Here is a 14,920-nt window from a genome sequence, read left to right as displayed (position 1 = left end):
GTCCAGCACAGAGCAGCTTCACTCCTGAATCTCCCAGGTTATTGTAGCTGAGGTCCAGATCTCTCAGGGGTGAGTTTGATGACTGAAGAGCAGAGGCCACAATTTCACAGGACTTCCCTGTGAGGTCACACCTGTTCAGTCTGCAAAGAAGAGTTTATATATTATTGTATGATTAAATAGCGCAATATACTGTAAAATCTGATATGTGCAATGTAACAGTAATCACAAAGTGATGAAGAGTTATATTGAGGATTTAAAGTTACTGATGCTCTGAGGAAAATGACTTTGCTACAATCTCCAACTGCAGCACTTTGGGCCTGAGAATTAGACGTCCTGTTGGACAGAACTCTCTGACAGTTCTACAGATGAAATTCTTACCCAAATGGCCCCCTTTCTTCTGACATTTGCCACAGATACAACCAAATTAAAGATGCAAGAAATAACACACATCTTTCAGGGTGGATAGTGAGTTAGGCTCTGCTTCTTTACTTTTGCTGGTAACTGTGAGAAACTTCCCACAGCATTGCAAGCCAATACACAGCAAAAGCCAGATTCACTTTAGAAACAGGAATGCAAAAAAGTGATCTGTTCACATATAACCAGGTACTGTAGTGCAGTCTGTCTGTTTTGCTGAGGTTATATATAACCATGTAGTGCAGTCTGTCTGTTCTGCTGGTGTTACATATAACCAGGTAGTGAAACCAAAGCTATGTAGGAACTGTTAATGATGCCTTTGCGTTCATTTTGTTGGAATAGTGATACATTTGATGGTGCTGTCCAAGGAGACACCATTTAGCTTTTTCCAGGCTTTAGGAAACTTCAGAATCCTTGTACTGCCCAGACTTTAGCCTGAGATAAGCCACAGAATTACCTCAAAAACAGGCACTTTAACAGTCCCCTGAGAAGACCTCACCCTGACACCCCTTATATCCTACAATTCCTCTACCTTCCCATTTTCACTCTGTCTACAGGCACTATTGGATTCTGGGTCAGCCTACACCAGAATAAAGCAGAGACCAGGGTGGCACTACTGGCCTTGTAACATGGTGCATTTACTGCCTGAACTAATCTCACAATACAGTAACACAAACATTTCATTCACAACCACACTTGCCTCTCCCAAACCAAACCCAGCATTACATTAATCATAATGTTGAAAAAATATCTCATCTTCATGAACAATGTAAGAGGGGTACAGACTGAGCAGGCTCTCTCTGGTCATCTCCCACTCACAAATTATCTATGCATGGACTAGGAATAAAAGGGGGATTCTTCCCCCCTTTTGAAAAACATGGATTTGATTCAATCAACATTCGTCCTTAACTGACTGACATTTAAAAGGAGGGATTCTTTTTTCTACACAAGCACAGTTCGAACTACTTCACCAAACTGAGTTAGATAAGAATAAGTGTAGGCTAACACTTGTGCTTACTTGTCCAAGTCAAAGTTAAGGACAAATGTTAGTTCAATAAAGACCATAGGGGTGTTTGTATGGCTAATCTGCAAAAAATCAGACCTTGTTATTCTACTAATACTGACCAAACTCAGCTAAAAACTCAGCTAAAAATTGGATTAATTAATATCAGACCACTAGCCCCTAAGGCAACTCTTGTAAATGAATTAATTACTGATCACCAAGTTGAAATCTTGGCTTAAAACTGTATATTGCCTTAAATGAATCCACCCCTCCTGGCTACAGCTATACTCACGTTCCCCGTCTGACGGGTCGTGGCGGTGGTGTTGCTGCTGTATATCATTCTAATCTTTTTGCTATTTTGAAATCCGGCTTCAAATGTAACTTTTTTGAAGTGCTTGTTCTCAGTTTTGCACATCCAGACAGTTTTATCCTTGCAATTGTATACAGGCCACCAGGGCCATACAGTGGCTTTTTACTTGAATTTGCTGATTTCCTTTCCAGCCTGGTTGTTAATTCAGATAAAGTAGCAATTGTAGGGGACTTCAATATTCACATGGGTAGTGAAAGTGATCCTCTCAGATCAGCACTCTTGTCTATCACTGAATCTATTGGCTTTGATCAACATATACATCAGTCCACACATTCTCATAACCATATTCTTGATCTGGTCTTAACTTATGATACAGAAATAGCAAATATAGCAGTTATGCCTAAAAACCCTGTGCTATCAGACCATTATTTAATTACTTTCCAACTTTCACAAGTCTGTCATGTGTCACCAGATCCTTCATTCTACCTTATCTGTAAGCTTCCTCCAGGACTGCAAATGCTTTTATTAATGAGCTCCCAGGCTCATTTGTGCACTGTGGGGATTTTCTTGGCTCCCACCCAAACACATACAAAAATGCAAGCATTAGCTCAATTGATCAGCTGACAGACAACATAAATTACATACTTTCCAGAACCCTGGATACAATCACACCTCTTAAGAAGAAGAAAGTCCGCTATAAGAAATTAGCACCCCTCTACATTTAAATCTGCGAGTTGTATGTTTGGACCATTATTGATCCATCACATTGGTTTGCCTAACAAGGAATTCATGATGTATTTAATAACTGGTATCTTTAATGATAATATGTAAATTAAATCTAATAAAATACATGTTACATGTTGGATACATTTTTTACATTTGATGGTACTTCTGTATTCATTAAATGAGGGCACAATCTGTTAAAATAGCTTGACTCAAAAATCATAATTCTCACTTGCCTGACAATTTTATTGTATTCTATTTTCACTTTAACTATGAAGTGTTTATAAAAACATGCTGTCATCATCTACTTTAATAATTACATAATACTCACATGGCCTTCCTGCAGTTCCTGACTACTGGTAGCAGTCTCTGATAACCTGCTGCTGATGTGTTGTAGGTCTTCAAGTCAAACTCATCTAGGATCTCCTCTGACATCTGTAACATAAAGGCCAGGGCTGAACATTGGTGTGGTTCCAGCTTTTCATTAGAGAGTTTTCCTGATCTCTGGAACTTCTTTATTTCTTCCACTGGAGCGTTTTTATTCAGTTCATTGAGACAGTGGAACAGATTGATGGTCCTTTCTGCTGAAGATTCTTCTTTGATCTTCTTCTTAATGTACTGGACTGTTTTCTCAATGCTCTCTGATCTGCTTCTTGTCTGTGTATATAAATGGTAAATGGTAAAAGGACTGTATTTATGTAGTGCTTTTATCCAATCTGGTACAGGTGATCTGCTTCCTGTCTTTGTCAGTATTCCTCCTAATAGAGTCTGAATGGAGTCCAGAGAGAGGCCTAGAAGGAATCTGAGGAAAAGGTCCAGGTGTCCATTCTTACTCCCTAAGGCCTGATCCACTGCAGTCCTGTGTAACTCAGACAGCTGCACTCTGTCACTGCAAGGTTTTGATTCTTCTGCTCTGAGTACATTTCTGTTCTCATTCACACATGAATGAAACACAAACAAGGCAGCCAGATACTCCTGAATGCTCAGATGCACAAAGCAGTAGACCTTCTCCTCACCCAACCCACACTCCTCTTTAAAGATCTCTGTGCACACCCCAGAGTACACTGAAGCTTCACTGACATCAATGCCCATCTCTCTCAGGTCCTCTTCATAGAATATCAGATTCCCCTTTAACAGCTGTAGTAAAGCCAGCTGACCCAGTTTCAGGATGATTTCTGTATTTGATACTTTCTTTGAGGTTGTCTCATTGGTGTCAGGATACTTCTCATTCTTCACATTAGTCTGAATGAGCAGGAAGTGTGTGTACATTTCAGTCAGAGTTTTAGGCATTTTTCTATTGCCTACTTTACCCAACAGTGTCTCCAGCACAGTGGCAGAAATCCAGCAGAAGACTGGTATGTGACACATGATGTAGAGACTCCTGGATGACTTTACGTGTGAGATAATTCTGCTGGCCTTTATCTCATCTCTGATTCTCTTCCTGAAGTATTCCTCCTTCTGTGGGATCATTGAATCCCTCGTACCTCTGTCACCTGGTGGACGCACTCAGGAGGGATCCTGATTGGCTGCTGCTGGTCGGGAGGTGATCCAGAGGAGAGCAGAGGGAAGCAGATTCCCCTAATGAGGTTGGTCAGCAACACATCCACTGATGATGACTCTGTTATATCACAGCAGATCTCATTGCTTTGGAAATCTAGAGGAAGTCGACACTCATCCAGACCATCAAAGATGAACACAACTTTGACTTCATCATCTTCAAAACTTTTGATCTCTTTCAGTTGTGGATAGTATTGCTGCAGAAGTTTCATGAGACTAAAATCTCTCTCCTTTTTCAGATTCAGATCTCGGAAAGGAAGAGTGAAGATGAAATCAATGTCCTGATTGGCTTTTCCATCTGCCCAGTCCAGAATGAACTTCTGCACAGAGACTGTTTTCCCAATGCCAGCGATGCCCTTTGTAAGCACAGTTCTGATGGGTCTCTCTTGTCCAGGTAAAGGCTTAAAGATGTCATTGCAGATGATTGCAGTCTCCTGTGTGGTGTGTCTCTTGGATGCTGTCTCAATCTGTCTGACCTCGTGTTCATCATTGACCCCCCCACTTCCCCCCTCTGTGATGTAGAGCTCTGTATAGATCTCATTGAGGAGGGTTGGGTTGCCCTGCTTTGCTAAACCTTCAAATATGTGTTCAAACTTCTTCTTCAGAGCAGTTTTCAGCAGCTTCTGAGCTCTTTCTATGGATGTATCTGAGGAGAGGAAACATGAGAAACAATGTTTAAAATAACAGAACAGATAATAAAAAATACATATGCAGTCCATTTTCACAATGGTTTACACACCTCTTAAGGTGTTACACACTTCTCACAGTGTGTTCTACACACAAAATGAAAACATATCAAACAATGAAAAAGGATTCAATTCCTTTATCACATTCAATTTCTTAATTTTTCATAGTATGATGTGGTAAATATGGTCTTCATGGGTCATGTAGTAATTTAATCATCTTATAATTTTTATGCTCAGTGCTCATTAATCCTGAATAAAAACTCAGACCAGATTTGAATCTCTTTCAGGGACATTTAATCTGCATTTAATGTGCATTTGCTTGCCCCATAATCACTGCTGGATGCAGTATTTTAATTTAAACACCGTTGTGTACATGTAGTGTGTGATGGTTTCTATATGAAAGACTGTTGATGTAAAACACTATTATGAAAGTGTAGATGCTAAAAATCAAAACATTTTACTCTGTTATATTCGATTGCTAAGCTCATGTCAGCATTGTAATGGCCACAGTAGAAATGAGTGAAAACTCTTACTGTGCTGCTCATCTCTCTCCAGTGAGTCAGTGAGATCCTTCTGCTTCACAAGGTTGCTGGTCAGCTGTATCAGTGTGAAATAAACACATGAAGAGGTGTGCTGTATTAGTGTGAAATAAACACATGAAGAGGTGTGCTGTATCAGTGTGAAATAAACACATGAAGTGGTGTGCTGTATCAGTGTGAAATAAACACATGAAGTGGTGTGCTGTATCAGTGTGAAATAAACACATGAAGCGGTGTGCTGTATCAGTGTGTGAAATAAACACATGAAGAGTTGTGCTGTATCACTGTGTGAAATAAACACATGAAGTGGTGTGCTGTATCAGAGCCACTGAAACAATGAGATTCTTGCAATATGTCTCATGTTTTCTCTTTAGGATGGCCAGAACGGGGACAGATACTTTTAAACAGAATACATGCAGAAGGTCCAAAGCCTCAAGTTTGAAGTGCACCTTTAATCCCTGATTAATGCACAATAAAATGTCCAGTTAATGTCCAGTGTTAATTCAACTCTTAACAGATAACATTTGGTCCCACATTGCAGAGTGGGATGAAACATTACCTGTTAAGAGGTGAGAGTTGAATTAACACTGGATATTTTATTGTGTGATTTTGTAGAGACACTACTTGTGATAAATCAAGAGTTCCCATAGAATAAATCAGTTTCTCAGTGCAATACATTTGGAAAATTCGGACTATAAACTGCATGCTTCAAACACTCTGTTTGGAGTCTTACTCTGCCATTGTGTTTGGGACCTAAAAAAGAATTTGGGTTTTTCTGTGAGCCCAGGAGGACCAGGTAGCACTCTACAAAATTAAAAAACCTGATTACATGTTCAATCTTATCAATTAAAGGCTACTAATTCATTTTTTGTCATGCGATCAAATTCAAAGGAAATGCAGTGTACAGCAAAAGACAATCACACAAGCAAATATTAAAATAGAAAAGAATATAAATAATACCTGTTTTGACAACAGTTTATCTGAACTCCTCTCTACAATATGGTTGGACACCTGTGAGCAGTGGATCCTGTGAACAAATCATGAGACAGAGCATCCCGTTAAACTCATCTTCTTACTGCAGCTCTAACTCACAGCACATGGAGACAGAGCTTCCAGTTAAACTCATCCTCTTACTGCAGCTCTAACTCACAGCACATGGAGACAGAGCTTCCAGTTAAACTCATCCTCTTAGTGCAGCTCTAACTCACAGCACATGGAGACAGAGCTTCCAGTTAAACTCATCCTCTAACTGCAGCTCTAACTCACAGCACATGGAGACAGAGCATCCAGTTAAACTCATCCTCTTACTGCAGCTCTAACTCACAGCACATGGAGACAGAGCTTTCAGTTAAAATCACCCTCTTATTGCAGGTATAATTCAATACGAATGTGGTTCATTACCTTTGATCACCTCTTAACTCTCCTCTGAGGTTGACTGGAAAATCCATTGAACGGTCACTCTTCATAGACAGACAGCGGGGTACAGGTGACCCAGCCCGATCTACCTGGAGCCTGTGAACAAAACATGGAGACAGAGCTTCCAGTTAAACTCATCCTCTTACTGCAGCTCTAACTCACAGCACATGGAGACAGAGCATCCAGTTAAACTCATCCTCTTACTGCAGCTCTAACTCACAGCACATGGAGAGAGAGCTTCCAGTTAAACTCATCCTCTTTCTGCAGCTCTAACTCACAGCACATGGAGACAGAGCTTCCAGATAAACTCATCCTCTTACTGCAGCTCTAACTCACAGCACATGGAGACAGAGCTTCCAGTTAAACTCATCCTCTTACTGCAGCTCTAACTCACAGCACATGGAGACAGAGCTTCCAGTTAAATTCATCTTCTTACTGCAGCTCTAACTCACAGCACATAGAGACAGAGCTTCCAGTTAAACTTATCCTCTTACTGGAGCTCTAACTCACAGCACATGGAGACAGAGCTTCCAGTTAAACTCATCCTCTAACTGCAGCTCTAACTCACAGCACATGGAGACAGAGCTTCCAGTTAAACACATCCTCTAACTGCAGCTCTAACTCACAGCACATGGAGACAGAGCATCCAGTTAAACTCATCCTCTTACTGCAGCTCTAACTCACAGCACATGGAGACAGAGCTTCCAGTTAAACTCATCCTCTTACTGCAGCTCTAACTCACAGCACATGGAGACAGAGCTTCCAGTTAAATTCATCTTCTTACTGCAGCTCTAACTCACAGCACATGGAGACAGAGCTTCCAGTTAAACTTATCCTCTTACTGCAGCTCTAACTCACAGCACATGGAGACAGAGCTTCCAGTTAAACTCATCCTCTAACTGCAGCTCTAACTCACAGCACATGGAGACAGAGCTTCCAGTTAAACTCATCCTCTTACTGCAGCTCTAACTCACAGCACATGGAGACAGAGCTTTCAGTTAAACTCATCCTCTTACTGCAGCTCTAACTCACAGCACATGGAGACAGAGCTTTCAGTTAAAATCACCCTCTTATTGCAGGTATAATTCAATACGAATGTGGTTCATTACCTTTGATCACCTCTTAACTCTCCTCTGAGGTTGACTGGAAAATCCATTGAACGGTCACTCTTCATAGACAGACAGCTGGGTACAGGTGACCCAGCCCGATCTACCTGGAGCCTGTGAACAAAACATGGAGACAGGGCTTCCAGTTAAACTCATCCTCTTACTGCAGCTCTAACTCACAGCACATGGAGACAGAGCATCCAGTTAAACTCATCCTCTTACTGCAGCTCTAACTCACAGCACATGGAGACAGAGCTTCCAGTTAAACTCATCCTTTTACTGCAGCTCTAACTCACAGCACATGGAGACAGAGCTTCCAGTTAAACTCATCCTCTTTCTGTAGCTCTAACTCACAGCACATGGAAACAGAGCTTCCAGTTAAACTCATCCTCTAACTGCAGCTCTAACTCACAGCACATGGAGACAGAGCTTCCAGTTAAACTCATCCTCTTACTGCAGCTCTAACTCACAGCACATGGAGACAGAGCTTCCAGTTAAACTCATCCTCTTACTGCAGCTCTAACTCACAGCACATGGAGACAGAGCTTCCAGTTAAACTCATCCTCTAACTGCAGCTCTAACTCACAGCACATGGAGACAGAGCTTCCAGTTAAACTCATCCTCTTTCTGCAGCTCTAACTCACAGCACATGGAGACAGAGCTTCCAGTTAAACTCATCCTCTAACTGCAGCTCTAACTCACAGTACATGGAGACAGAGCTTCCAGTTAAACTCATCCTCTTACTGCAGCTCTAACTCACAGCACATGGAGACAGAGCTTCCAGTTAAACTCATCTTCTTAGTGCAGCTCTAACTCACAGCACATGGAGACAGAGCTTCCAGTTAAACTCATCCTCTTACTGCAGCTCTAACTCACAGCACATGGAGACAGAGCTTCCAGTTAAACTCATCCTCTTACTGCAGCTCTAACTCACAGCACATGGAGACAGAGCTTCCAGTTAAACTCATCCTCTTAGTGCAGCTCTAACTCACAGCACATGGAGACAGAGCTTCCAGTTAAACTCATCCTCTTACTGCAGCTCTAACTCACAGCACATGGAGACAGAGCTTCCAGTTAAACTCATCCTCTTACTGCAGCTCTAACTCACAGCACATGGAGACAGAGCTTCCAGTTAAATTCATCTTCTTACTGCAGCTCTAACTCACAGCACATGGAGACAGAGCTTCCAGTTAAACTTATCCTCTTACTGCAGCTCTAACTCACAGCACATGGAGACAGAGCTTCCAGTTAAACTCATCCTCTAACTGCAGCTCTAACTCACAGCACATGGAGACAGAGCTTCCAGTTAAACTCATCCTATAACTGCAGCTCTAACTCACAGCACATGGAGACAGAGCATCCAGTTAAACTCATCCTCTTACTGCAGCTCTAACTCACAGCACATGGAGACAGAGCTTTCAGTTAAAATCACCCTCTTATTGCAGGTATAATTCAATACGAATGTGGTTCATTACCTTTGATCACCTCTTAACTCTCCTCTGAGGTTGACTGGAAAATCCATTGAACGGTCACTCTTCATAGACAGACAGCTGGGTACAGGTGACCCAGCCCGATCTACCTGGAGCCTGTGAACAAAACATGGAGACAGGGCTTCCAGTTAAACTCATCCTCTTACTGCAGCTCTAACTCACAGCACATGGAGACAGAGCATCCAGTTAAACTCATCCTCTTACTGCAGCTCTAACTCACAGCACATGGAGACAGAGCTTCCAGTTAAACTCATCCTTTTACTGCAGCTCTAACTCACAGCACATGGAGACAGAGCTTCCAGTTAAACTCATCCTCTTTCTGCAGCTCTAACTCACAGCACATGGAGACAGAGCTTCCAGTTAAACTCATCCTCTAACTGCAGCTCTAACTCACAGCACATGGAGACAGAGCTTCCAGTTAAACTCATCCTCTTACTGCAGCTCTAACTCACAGCACATGGAGACAGAGCTTCCAGTTAAACTCATCCTCTTACTGCAGCTCTAACTCACAGCACATGGAGACAGAGCTTCCAGTTAAACTCATCCTCTAACTGCAGCTCTAACTCACAGCACATGGAGACAGAGCTTCCAGTTAAACTCATCCTCTTTCTGCAGCTCTAACTCACAGCACATGGAGACAGAGCTTCCAGTTAAACTCATCCTCTAACTGCAGCTCTAACTCACAGTACATGGAGACAGAGCTTCCAGTTAAACTCATCCTCTTACTGCAGCTCTAACTCACAGCACATGGAGACAGAGCTTCCAGTTAAACTCATCCTCTTTCTGCAGCTCTAACTCACAGCACATGGAGACAGAGCTTCCAGTTAAACTCATCCTCTTACTGCAGCTCTAACTCACAGCACATGGAGACAGAGCTTCCAGTTAAACACATCCTCTTAGTGCAGCTCTAACTCACAGCACATGGAGACAGAGCTTCCAGTTAAACTCATCTTCTTAGTGCAGCTCTAACTCACAGCACATGGAGACAGAGCTTCCAGTTAAACTCATCCTCTTACTGCAGCTCTAACTCACAGCACATGGAGACAGAGCTTCCAGTTAAACTCATCCTCTAACTGCAGCTCTAACTCACAGCACATGGAGACAGAGCTTCCAGTTAAACTCATCCTCTTAGTGCAGCTCTAACTCACAGCACATGGAGACAGAGCTTCCAGTTAAACTCATCCTCTAACTGCAGCTCTAACTCACAGCACATGGAGACAGAGCATCCAGTTAAACTCATCCTCTAACTGCAGCTCTAACCCACAGCACATGGAGACAGAGCTTTCAGTTAAAATCACCCTCTTATTGCAGGTATAATTCAATACGAACGTGTTTCATTACCTTTGATCACCTCTTAACTCTCCTCTGAGGTTGACTGGAAAATCCATTGAACGGTCACTCTTCATAGACAGACAGCTGGGTACAGGTGACCCAGCCCGATCTACCTGGAGCCTGTGAACAAAACATGGAGACAGGGCTTCCAGTTAAACTCATCTTCTTAGTGCAGCTCTAACTCACAGCACATGGAGACAGAGCTTCCAGTTAAACTCATCCTCTAACTGCAGCTCTAACTCACAGCACATGGAGACAGAGCTTCCAGTTAAACTCATCCTCTTAGTGCAGCTCTAACTCACAGCACATGGAGACAGAGCTTCCAGTTAAACTCATACTCTTACTGCAGCTCTAACTCACAGCACATGGAGACAGAGCTTCCAGTTAAACTCATCCTCTTACTGCAGCTCTAACTCACAGCACATGGAGACAGAGCTTCCAGTTAAACTCATCCTCTTAGTGCAGCTCTAACTCACAGCACATTGACTCTCTGATTCATCCATTTTTACCTCTTTCTCACAGTTCCATCGTCAGTCTCGGTCTCCTCTGAGGAACTCATTTTAGAAACAGCGCCCCCTGTCTCAGGACACCTGAACACACCAGATCAGTTTCACAAGTGGGTTCTGACCCAAATTGGTAGACCTGTAAATACACACAAAAAGAACATGATAACGCACAGACATAATAATACACACAGACACACACATTCATCAAATCTCATAGAACAGACAGGGACAAATCTGGAATTTAACTGAGCCATAAACTTGTACAGTAATACAATTCCCTCCAAAATATTCTGCACCCATGATAACAATTACTAAGACCATTGAATATAAAGATCACCAGTGCTGAGGTATATTTTCATTGTCCAACATATGGAATAGATTTAATGATATAATGGAAACTACCAAAATGACACATTTCTCAGATGATACAACAATTTTACAAAAATTGTGCGTCACAATTATTGGCACCCCTGTATTTGGTACTGTGTGCACCCTCCCCTTGCAGGGATAATGGCACAGTCTTTTTACATAACGTGTTATAAGACCAGAGAACACATTGGGAGGGATCTTAGACTCTTCCTCCACCCACAATCTTTCCAGATCCTGATGTCTTTGTTGATCCGTGCTTATGGGCCGTGCTGTTCAATTGATTCACAGGTTTTCAGGGAGTTTCAGCAGTCTTTAGACTGTTGTAGCCACTGCACAATGATGCTTCTGCATCATTAACCTTTTTATTTGTGGATTTTAACGTGAATTTGGGGTCATTGTCTTGCTGAAAGATCCACTAGTTTCAGTCTGCTGGCAGAGGTAGTCAGGTTTAGGGCTAAATTGTCCTGGTACTTGGGTAGAGTTCACGATGCTGCTTTCCTTAACAAGGGCCCCAGGACCAGTGTGAGCAAAGTAGCCCCATAACATTAAAGATCCACCACCGTATTTTTCTTTTCAGTATATGCATCCTTAAATCCATCCTACATCATATTCCTGGACATGGTTGTGAGAGGGGCTGGAGCCTCTCCCAGCATGCATTGGGCAAGAGGCAGGAAAAAACCCTGAACAGGTCACCAGTCCATCACAGGGCACACAGGGGCGATATAGCTCAGGAGGTAAGACCGATTGTCTGGCGGTCGGAGGGTTGCCGGTTCAAACCCCGCCCTGGGCATGTCAAAGTGTCCTTGAGCAAGACACCTAACCTCTAACTGCTCTGGTGAATGAGAGGCATCAATTGTAATGCGCTTTGGATAAAAGCGTTATATAAATGCAGTCCATTTACCATTACCATTTACTTACACACTCATACATTCAAGCAATTTAGTGTCTCCAATTAGCTTAACCTGCATGTCTTTGGACTGTGGGAGGAAACCCATGCACCCATGCACTCACACACACCACCATGCTGCCCTCCAGCAGTTTTAAACTTCTTCATTATTGCCCTCACAGTAGTAACTAGCATCTTCAGTTTATTTTTTGATCCATTGCCTGATTTTCAAAGGTCAGCAACCATTTTCATTTCTTTGTCAGTTCTTTGTCTTTCTCTGTGGCAAAGATGAAAAATGGGTTTCACAAGCAGGTTCTCAGTTTAATCCTCCAGTGAAACAGGAAGCCATGGAAGGCCACAAGAGTTTCTCTTAATATTGGTGTATATTTATTTTGATTTTATTTCTAAGAATCTTTAGGGGTGCTAATTATATATATATATATATATATATATATATATATATATATATATATATATATATATATATATATATATATATATATATATATATATATATATATATATATATATATATATTTGGGAAATAACCCTACCTGAATCCAACCGTCACACTAGAGGGCGCCAGTTCCCCCAATCTTAGTTTGTTTTCTGTGCCCGTTTAATGCTAATTAAGGTGTTGTGTCACAAACATTTAATAGCCTGACCAGATTCACATTACAGGTACCTGTAACTGATTTATGACTAGTCAAAGAGCTAATTTAAGATCTAACTGCATTTTCACTCAAAACAAACAATATAGGCTATCTTGCCTCACCGAAATTAAATACGATGTATTTCAAAGCAATGCTACCCAATATTTCCTCAGTTCTTGTAAATCACTAAAAATAACATCCCAATACATGTTATCATCTTACTCATTGGGATGGCAGGTATGCCATCCCGCCAAGTTACGCCTTACCCTCATATGTACCGTTATCTGTGTTGTCTATTTTACCTGCTATGGACCTCTTTTTAAGATGAGTCTTGAATAAAGTTGAAATGAAAAGAAATATAGAGTAATCTCTGCCTAATATAATCACTCCACTGTATATTTTGCCTCAATATTGCAAATATTGAAAAGGAATGATTTCCTATGAAACATAAAAGAATAAGTAACAACCTCTTAATTGTTTGATTAAAAACAAAATCCGGGTTTATACTGCAGCGTCAAAATGTCAACAACAAGCGACAAGTCCTGTGACCTCCGACTCACTAGGCTACCTCCTCACGAGGTAGAATTGGTCATAGAATATCAAAGATAGGCTACTGAAGTAAACTTTCTTAAAGGCTATTTCAATATTACTTTCTGGTCTAAATGGTATGTTCGGACTCCGTGTGAGCTCTTAGCTTATCAGGCTACGCATTAAACACACAATTTCATTGCCATTGTCAGTTTTTCTGAATTACGCTGGTTATGCGATTATACTTGCAGATTCCCATTCCTCGTCGCAGCCCTTTACCTTCAGCTTCTCTTACCTCAGTTCCACTCCACAACAGACGGTTTACTCCGTTTTTAATATTTAATTTAATTCCTTCTTTCCTGGGGATTCTTTCTCCTCCGTTTTTAAAATGGCCGTTAAGTTTCAGTTTCTCTTTTGGACCGCATTTCCTTACTTACTGGCTCAACTGAATGTTCGATGGGCGGAGTTTTATATATTTATACTATTTCTTAGCTGAAGCAGTCACGGTATTTAATAAGTTATGCAGAAGAAACAAATATTTCATCCATGTAGATCTTTGCCAAATTTTAGCACATAGCCTTCATATATCAGGCCTAATCAACAACTCGTGAATTATAATGTTGGGATTTAGGCTAACGTTCTCCAATATAATGGTGTGACCTGTAGGCTGAATACACAAATAAGCCTTTTTGATTATAACAAAGAATTTCAAGACAAATAGCCTACTACAGACAGCAAATTAAATAAATAAATCATTTAACACTCCACCAGCCTCCCTGCCATAGTCACTGACCCTTTAACATCCTGAGTGATGGCCCTATGTAACACGTTAATGTGTGAGGTAAGTGCTTTTTGTTATTTCCTATTACAAAATAAAAAATAACAAGCATGTGCTTTTGTTTATAAGTTTGTGTAATTTTTGGTATTTTGTCTGTACGTCTTGTGCCTTCCCCAATCAACTGTTTCTTTTTTTTTCTCTCTCTCACTTTTTTTTGTTGACAATTTTTAAAGTTAAAGGGCTATTTGCCCTTTGTATACTCATCAAATGTGTTTGTGAATTATTTAAATAAAATAATAAAACTAATGAGAGCTGACTTTCCATGATACCTGCTCTAACCAGTTCCACTTCATTTTATTCAAAATGAATCAAAATATATCAAATAAGCGTCATGGAAAATGTGGCTGGGGTTTGAACATTCAATACACAGGCGAATTTCATTCAATTAAATCCCAACTGCTTTCTGATACCATAACAGATATCATGCTCTGCTGCCTCCCCTGGACATGTTGTCTCAATGATATAGGGGTGCTTTGAAAACCTTGGACCCTCCACTCTTCAGATATGGTGTCACTTACATCAAATAAGCGTCATAGAAAATGTGGCTGGGGTTTTAACATGCAG

This window comes from Anguilla anguilla, chromosome 19, assembly GCF_013347855.1.
Source record: "Anguilla anguilla isolate fAngAng1 chromosome 19, fAngAng1.pri, whole genome shotgun sequence".
NCBI classification, from domain to species: Eukaryota; Metazoa; Chordata; class Actinopteri; order Anguilliformes; family Anguillidae; genus Anguilla; species Anguilla anguilla.
The sequence above is the reverse complement of the archived record's forward strand: the minus strand, read 5'-3'. Positions refer to the sequence as shown.